This window comes from Crocodylus porosus, unplaced genomic scaffold (genome assembly GCF_001723895.1).
Source record: "Crocodylus porosus isolate Cpor-Errol unplaced genomic scaffold, CroPor_comp1, whole genome shotgun sequence".
NCBI classification, from domain to species: domain Eukaryota; kingdom Metazoa; phylum Chordata; order Crocodylia; family Crocodylidae; genus Crocodylus; species Crocodylus porosus.
In genome coordinates this window covers 39,981,881-39,990,923 of record NW_017728909.1, presented here as the reverse complement: position 1 = coordinate 39,990,923, position 9,043 = coordinate 39,981,881, and the positions used below count along the sequence as shown (strand labels likewise).

Below are 9,043 nucleotides of genomic sequence, written 5' to 3'. Positions count from 1 at the left end.
AGACCGTCCATTAGGGAAACTGGCAGCCTCCACATTATATATTTAACCATCAAAGTCGTGGCGGGGCGAGGTTCTGAGGGTGCTACGTCACCCTAAAGTGACGGTAGGCGGCGCTAGGGGGTTCACGGCCGCTCCTAGTCGCCGCCCCCTCACAGTCATCAATGGGCATGTGTTAGGTGTGAGGGAAGTATGCCATCCTAAATATTTACCCCATGTCCAATGAACCATGTTTGCAAATGAAACTTGCCCTGTCCGAATAAGTTTGGCACCTCTATAGCTTCTCTTTTGAGTGAGGGTAGGATCTGCTTTCACCTTGAGTCAAAGTGTATACCACAGTTGCTGCAGAGAGCAGCTTTCCCTCTGGGGGTGTCAGTTTTTCAAGGTGGAAAGGGTCAGAAAGCAGCTGAGCCCACCACTTCAGAATTTTACAAGTGGACGGAATAACTCCTGCACTTGCAGACTGGTTGCTACCTTCTGGTAGGTCTTCCCACGTACCTGTTCCTTTCCCATCTCTGTATCTGTGCAAAAAGAGCCTTGCCTTGATATAGATCAGGGTTTTCCAAAGTTTTTATACTGTGGCCCAGCAAACCGTGGCCCAGCAGTCACAGCCAACTGCAGCCAGAATTTTCAGCTGGCAGATGGGTAAGGATACCCCCTGCCCCAGTCAGAGGGGTGGGCCATGGACCAAACGCTGCAGTGCTGCGGACCCTGCAAAAGGAGCCACGGCCTCTCCCCCCAGCTGTGGGGGGGGGACACAGTTTGCCAGTCCCTGGCCACTTACGGTCTGGCAGCCTACCATGCTGCAGACCGGCAGCTGACCTGCCACGGCCCAGCACCAGGCCACGGCCCAGGAATTGAGAACCCCTGATATAGGTCAGTCCCTTTTTAAGAATGTTTACCATTTAAATCAGGGTAATTATTTTAGGAGACTAAAGTTTTATGTATGTAAATTCAATACAAGCTAATACACGTGATTAGCAGAGTCTTCCTATGTCTGAAGAAGGGTACTTGTGCCCAAAAGCTTGCTAAAAACTTTTTTCCAACTGCTCAGTTGGTCTAATAAAAGATGCATCTACCCAAAGAACCTTGCCTACCTGTGATTACTAAGCAGTGGCATACCATGAGTCTCTGGCACCTGGGAGCTAATACTTAAAACTGTGCCCCCTGCATCCACAGCCGATCACTGGGGGGGGGCAGGAATCCCCTAGCAGCCAATTGCTGAGGAGGGGGCTGGGGGGGATCCCCCAGCAGCTGATTGAGCCCGCAAATGCCAGTGGCAAAGCTGGAAGTCCCATCGGGGGGCCGAAGGGTGCCCCCCCACAGGCTGGACCCCCCCGTGCCCTCTCATCAGTACGCCACTGTAGCTAAGTGAGACAAGGGGGAAGATGCTTACAGCTAAATAAAGCTGAGTTGTATAGATCTACAACTCTGTCTCAGAACTCCCCAAATCAATGAGAGTGTGTCTAACAATTACACATTTTGTTAATCTCAGTGTTATCTGCAGCAGCATTTAAGTCTGGAAGAAACAGACTTAATAGATAACGGCATCAAAAATGCATGTTGGAGACATACATTGCTTGGTAGTATACAGAGAAGAAAATATTCAGGAAACTTCTGGGGAGACAGCATAAACATTTGGCAAAAATGATTTTAAAAGCTTTGAATCTATTAGAAAAATCAGAAAACCAGTTAGCACCTTGGAATACAATAGAAATCTTGAAAGTTTCAATTTCCTTCCTTTTGTTTTGAAGCAGAAAAATGCTGAAAATAAGTTACAGTGCTAATGTGAGCAATATAATGGTTTTGTTTTAAAAAACTGGCAAAAATTGATGTGCAGATTTGAAGTGATCTGGCCATAACCACACATACTCTCCTTGGCTGCTGCACGTGGATTCTGATTTGGGAGTGGCTCCCACTACATAAAAGCTACCTGCTGAAACAAAAATAACCTTCCTTGTGAAAAAAATCTTCAGTGTCAAACAAACTCCGCTATGAAGATTAAGAAGAAAAAAAGAACAAAGAAGATGCCAGCAAGAAACAAAACTGGTATTATAAGCAAAAGCAGTCAGTGAGGAGGGTAGGGAAATATAACAGAAAGGCTAAACTAAACCTGGAAAATTTCATAAACTCACTCAAGAAATCTAGAAATAGAAAAGCAGATGGAGAAAACCATAGACCCACCTAGTCCATCCATCTGCCACCCAGCAGGAATAGCTACTTTTCATTATGTCCATAAATATTAACAGCTGCATACATTTTTGCCTGAGATTTATTTTTTCCCCTCCTTGGGTGGGGAACATATGCCACACCCTTGAAAAGACACAGTAGCAATTACGTTCCTGCCATTATTCCTGAGGCAGCAAGGACAATTTCTCAATGGGATGGGATCCCTCTGTACTGTTCCTGTATCAGATATGATTTTCCCCAGGCAGATTCCTCAGCTCTGGAAGTATTAGACCATGGAGTCATTTAGCCTTCACCAGAACTATTTTATTTACCTGAATCCAAGCTTACTTTTAATTTAAATGGCCCCCTCCCACCCAATATTTAGATCTGATACATGAAAAATTATAAATGTGTTATACTTTTCCATGTATAGAATTGAATTAGTGGAAGGGCATCTTAAATTCATCCACCCCACTGCTGTGGTGGGGAAACCAGCAGCAGGTGAAGGGCTAGACCCATACCCTTTGCCCTCCCTGCCTGCTTCCCTGTGCATGTGCCTGCCTCGCCACCAGGTGCTCACCTGCAGCCACATGCCTGACTTCTGCCACCTGTCCCTCCGCCTGTCTTCCTCCTTCCCCCCAGATGCTTAGCTTCTGCTTCAGCTCTGCTTTAGCTCAGGGCAATCAGCAGTAGCAGTAGCCCCAGACCAGCTTGGCCAGAGAGAAGCAGCAGCAGTTCCTAGCCAGGCCCAGCAGGATGTGCTTATTAGGGAGGGGTTCCCCCTGCCTCGCTGCTCCTGACCAGGGAGGGAGCCAGCAGGGAGTTGATAACATAGCATTTAGCACCCCATCAAGAAAACAAAAGCCTCTCTTATCAGTTCAAGCTCTTAAACAACTTTTTCCAGGGAAGGAATGGAGGGACATTACCGGCTGACCTATTGATTAGCTCCAAAAAGCCCTAAGAGGACACTATCCTGTCTGCCTTACACAGACACCTTCAAGCATCAGGTAGCATACCATATGCTGGCTATGGGCCATGGGGGGAGGAGGGGGAATCCCTGCTTGAGCTATGTCTGTGGGGTGGGGGTGGGGAATGGGGAGGCCAAGCAGACAATGCTGTACCTGCAGTCTCGCTGGAGCTTCAGCCAGGGAGCAAAGGGGTGGGGCCAGTCCAGCTCTCTGGAGCAGAGATCCCTGCCGAGGGCTGCAAAACGCTGGGGATGCTGGGGGACTCTGGTTTAAGTTAAACCAGGAAGGGGTCTGAGACAGTCATTCCATACACCAGTTTGACCCAGATCAGTTAAGTCTGATACTACATTCAGCCAGATTTATCTCAAACTAGTTTCAGCCATTTTCAAAATGGTTTATGTGCACTGAACGTCTGTTCTGTTACAGGTTTAAACCAGTTTCTGATCGCTTAAACCAGTTTATGTGTAATGACTCCCTAGCCCTTGATTGTCTTCAGTGACACATTCTTCTAGCTGTAGCACAATCCACAAGTCTGAAATAGTCCAAAGGCTTTTATAAAAATAAAGCACCTGTACCTTTCATACAACTACTTTATGACAAGTTTTGACATAAATTCAACCACAAACTGCAGTACTAGGGGAAACAGAAAATTCATAGAACAAGAAACCCATCCTGGAATGATTAAAACAATGAGAGCTAAGCTCAACAAGAGGATAACACAACTAATACAAAGAGCAATGGCAGAAATATCTGGTAGCTATATCAGAACATTAACCCAAGTTTATTTTTATCTTGTCCCCTTAGGCCAGGTACAGACATTATGCTTTTACTGGTATAAGTGATCAGAAACCAGTCTATTCCCCTAACAGAACAGAAGTTTGGCACACAAAACCGATCTTTGCCCAAAACAGAAGTTCAATACACACAGACTGATTTAAAAATGGTGGAACCCAGTCTAAGATTTGCCCTCCCCCCCACACCAAAGGGCAAATATGTGGTCTGTTTGCTACCAATCTAAACTATACTGCTTACAGAAAACAGTGTAACTTAGATTGATTCTGCCTCAGGCTTTTTGGATGTCTGTAACTAGCCTTAAGGTTTATATTAATTCCTCATCTAACTAAGCCTCATGCTTGCTACAAGGGAAGTATGGGACTGGGAAAGAGGTACCCATGAGAAGATATGAAAAGATTTGAAAACTGCTGCTTTGGAAAGCACTGCAAATATTACTGCCTTTCAGTAGCAACTTTAAGTCCACAATTAGTGTGTTTCTGGCTGGACATTATTGAAGGTGGCCATTCTCATGCAAGGAAAACAGTAGAGAATTTGAGTATTCTTGGGGCCCCTGGGAGTCCTCTTAAGGCTATCTGTATGGCAATAGAGTGTTTCTAAGAAACTGATCAAAGCCTCTCAGCTCCAATAGCACATCTGAATGTCTCGTTTTGGATTTTAAAATGGATATGTGAATATTTGTTAAAGAATTTTGTGCAGATTGTTATCTTCTAAAGAACATGGCTGCTTATAATTCATTTAAAGATCTGAACATAAAAAGCTTTGTGTCCTCCAAGCTTTGTTAAATCAAACCAGAGATTCTTCTGGATAAGTGTTTCGAACAGGGTTTTTTTTCCCCTAAAGTGCAAAGACTCTCTATTAAAGTAAAAACAAACAGGCAGTACAAATTAGCCTCGTCAAATTGCAGGCCTTTGTTATTCTAACTCAATTACAAGATGGGTGCAACGAGAAATCACCCTGAGTCAGATATTAGAATCTGTAACAAACCATGGGGAAAAAATATTCTCTGAATACTAAATGTGGTTTCCTGTTTTTTCAAATCTTCCAGAAATATTCAGAATATTTTATCTTTCTCTTTTTGAGCCATATTTTTCCTGACATCGTTGCAGCATTGTATTCTTTCAGTTGGTTGGTATTTGACTCACAGGGTCATTCTGAGTTAAATTGGCTTTTGGAAAGTATTGTAGATACCGGAGATTCACAGTCATGTGAATCTTTGATATTGTGTATTCCCTCACAGCTATGAATACATTCAGTTTACAACTGAGAATGGATCATGAGAATGAATAACTCCTTCCTTTATAAGCCTGGTATTCTTAGGCTGTCTTGGTGGGGTTAATCTAGCTCACTAGTGTGAGAAGATCATCACTGTTACATGAAAGCAAAGTGAAAATGTGCAACATAATCTTTAAATGTGTATACATCTGAAGTGTTGTCTGAACTGACTCACTTTAGTCATGCATCTCAATCTCACTTTTTATCAGCTTTTTTAATATATTCATTTAATATTTGGAGAAGTTTTCCATCCAGCAGCAGAGACTGGAATTAACCTCATTGTAGATTTGTTTTGATCTTTTTCAAAGATGTGAGCTTCCAAATATTAACACAGAGCCAAAATAACGTTATTTCTATGTTTGTTAAAGTGAGTGTTAGAAATCCTGTTCTAAAACAGAGAAAATATTTTTGCTTTATTGGCATCTGTATAGAAAACAATTCCACCAATACCAAGAATTTATACATTCTTTTTCTTCCCTTGCTACTTATTCTGCCTTTGAGGATGTTAACTGTAAGCAAGCAAATTTTATTTTGGATAATATAATGGTCAAATGCTTATTCTGGTCAGCCATATTTCCTGCCACAGGTGATGGTATAATCACTGGAAGTTTGCAACTTATTAGTCCAGTTCATGACTTCTCTCTCTCTCGCTCAAACTCAACTATTCTGTATACTGGAATACAAGTAATACCAGTATGTAAACTTTTCAGCATGTTCTGTGTAAAGGAAGCAATAAGATGAGCCAGGGAACATCTCTGTTAAAAACAGATCTTTGACCTGAAACTCAAATAGTGTCTAGTCTAGTCAAATATGCTATTTAGTCTAATGTCAGTCTATGTGGAAATATTTAGCTAAAATAACCAGACTAGCCTCTTGTGCTATTCTGACCATACTTACTCCTCACTAGCAGAAGTTTCTATTTTGTAATCTCTAGCTTCCTCCCCCTAAACTACATCATCATTTTAGGCTCCCTTGCAATATACCCCACCCTACTGCTGTGCTTTCGGTAAGCAGCATATTCTTTCTTGGCAGGAAATGCTGTGCATCTGAAGGGTGTACAACCTTCAAGTAACTGATGTCAGCAACAGAAGCTGTCTGCCTGCCTTGCTATTCACCTGTGGCAGAGGAATAAGAGCAAGTAACTAATAAGCAGAAAAAATGATTAAAAGGGAGTGTAGGAGAGAACCAATTGTACAAATACAACTAGTAAAATGTTACAGCTGTAGGAATCTTTCTAAATATACAGTATCTAAAAGTGCTTTTGCCAAGACACTATGAGTGATGTATGTTAATGGAATGGTTCTATAGCAAGAAGACTTCTTTTCCTTCTCCTCCACCCCAAAGAGTTTCTAAATCAACACTTATTTTTGATGGTTAGAGAGCAGTGTTTACAACAGAAAATAGCTTAAGAGGTGGACAGTCCACACTGGAACTTCACCGCATCCCTATGATTCATAGATGTAAAGCTTACATCTAGAGCACCCCACCCCCCACTCTGTGCTCCCTCCCTTTTGCCAGGCCCAGCCAAAACATCTGCAAAGGAAGGGGAAAGCTGAGCTAAGGGTGACCAGCCAGTACTCCTGCAGTTTGTCACAGGGTCACTTTTTTGGAAACTGGTCAAAACAAGCAGTGACCCAGCTTGGAAGATGGTGAGACCAGAGAGAAATAAAGTATCTCAAAGGGTTGGGGAGCTGTATCTGGATTAAGCAGCACTTACACTTGAAATGACTTTTTTTTCAAATTAATTTCCCTGATAAGCTTAGACAAAAGAGCCTATTCCTATTTTTTGCAATTTAGAAAATAATTCCCTTTTGCTGCAAATGGAGAATTGATAAATGAGTTTGAATATGAGTTGGAATTAAAATTTTTCTAGAAATCCATTTCAGGTTTTACACCTTCTTTTTCAGAAATTAAGAAATATGTAACAGTGTTCAAAGACCATTACAAACATTTCCTGCAGAATAAAGCGCCAATCAGGCTGAAAACAAATCTAGTCAAGAACTATATTGAATCACTCTTCCTTGGCTTACACTAGATGAAACTTTTCCAGTAGATGGCCTCCATTTACATGGGCAATTTGTGCCCATGCCATTTGTTACCATAAATAAGGTCATTTGAGCCTGCAACTACTTGGTTGTAGGTACAAATCAGAGGCATGAATTACCCACATTTCTACTCACAACTCATGGGCAGAAAACACTCACCCCCAAAGGGAGGTTAGGTCTTGTTCCATCTGAAAATGTAAGCCAAAATTACATTTCAGACATCATGTGACTGACTGCCCCTTATCCTTTTATTCTTAGGATGTAGAGAATTGATTTTCAGACACAGATAACAGAAAAGACTTTTGCATCTTCCCTACAATACTCAGGACCTGAGCCCAAGGTATTGTTTCTCCAAAGGTGATCTACGTTAAAGGTATCACGTTGGATGAAGTTATACATCACACTTAGACCATACTGACACCATGGAGTGTGAAGCAGTGTTAAAGTTAGAATGTGCTGTGAGCAGTCACACATTAAGCACTAATACCATTTCTTGTCTGAACAGTTCAACCAGCCACTAGAGGGCTGGTAAGCAGAGGGTGCAAGCCAGGACACTATCCCCACTCTACCCCTGCTTGGGGTGCAGCGGAAGCTGGAGCAGTGCATCCTGGGTTGCTGGAGGACTACAAATTGCTTGTTCTATCTCCATAGAGCAGACTGAATTTACCCTAATACAAACTAGGTAGCATGGTCCAGAGTTAACTCTTGCCTGAAGTGGTATAACTTTGAGGTGCTCAGATGGCACTTTGCATAAGTTAACAAATTTTAACATGTAGAGGCTGGTATTTTAAGTGACCTTACTTGTTATGCCAGGGGGCGCTAGGGGAAACAAGGTCTCTCCCAAACCCTTCTGGTCCCCACTAGTGAGTTTATAGACAGTCACCAGGTCCCCTCTCAGCCTTCTCTTGTGAAGGCTGAACAGTCCACATCCCTCCTGAAGTGGGGCACACAGAACTGGACACAGTACTCCAAGGGCCCTACAATAAACCCCACTAGCTCCCTCAATGCCCTGGGGTGGAGAGCATCTGGACCGCTGATTTGAACATGTCCAGCCCCTCCAGAAGCTCTCTAACCCAGTCCTCCCCAACCTGAGGTCTGGAGGCATTCCCCTCGAGTCCGTCTTGCATCATGGTGGGGAAGTCCCGGTCCCTGCACAAGAAAACGGAGGTGAAGAATTAGTTAAAGAGGTCTGCTTTCTCCTCTGGTGCAACCACCAGATTGCCCAGCATATTTTGCAGGGACCCCACATTTCCCGGTGCCTTCATCATCCTCCCTATATATTTGAAAAAGGACGTTTTATTATCTCTGATCTTGAATGCTAGTCCTAGCTCTATGTCCACCTTAGCTTTCCTGACAGCCCCCCTACAGTCCCAACCAGAGAAGGTATACTCCTCTTTGGAAATAGCGCCCCCCTTCCACCGGGTGTATGCCGTCTTTTTGGCAGTCAGGCATTCCCAGACACCCTTGGTGAGCTGGGGGGGGCTTTTGTGCACTCTTGCCCCCCTTGCTTCTTGTTGGGATGGACTCCCCTTGGGCCCTGAATATCGTCTCCTTAAGGAACGACCACTCATCTTGGGCACTGAGTTCCCCTGTCCTCGAGAACCCCAGCACCTCTCCCACTAATCTCAACTCGTTGAAGTTGGCTCTCTTGAAGTCTAGGGCTACCACCTTGCTGCAGGCCCTTGACAACCTGCGCTGGATGGTGAATTCCAGCAAGCGATGATCGCTATCACCCAGGTGACCAAGAGCTTGGAGGCCCCTTACCAGGTCATCGCCTGTGGCCAGGACCAGGTCCAA

The 9,043-nt window shown here is 43.6% G+C and overlaps 1 long non-coding RNA gene across 1 annotated transcript in view; it reads left to right on the top strand.

Moving 5' to 3' along the window:
• The window catches only part of LOC109307948, a 25,265-nt gene that overhangs the window by 6,044 nt on the left and 10,178 nt on the right, over window positions 1-9,043 (top strand). The window contains exon 2 of the long non-coding RNA XR_002100417.1: window positions 7,505-7,619. This is a non-coding gene — a long non-coding RNA (uncharacterized LOC109307948). The remainder of the gene's footprint in view (window positions 1-7,504; window positions 7,620-9,043) is intronic.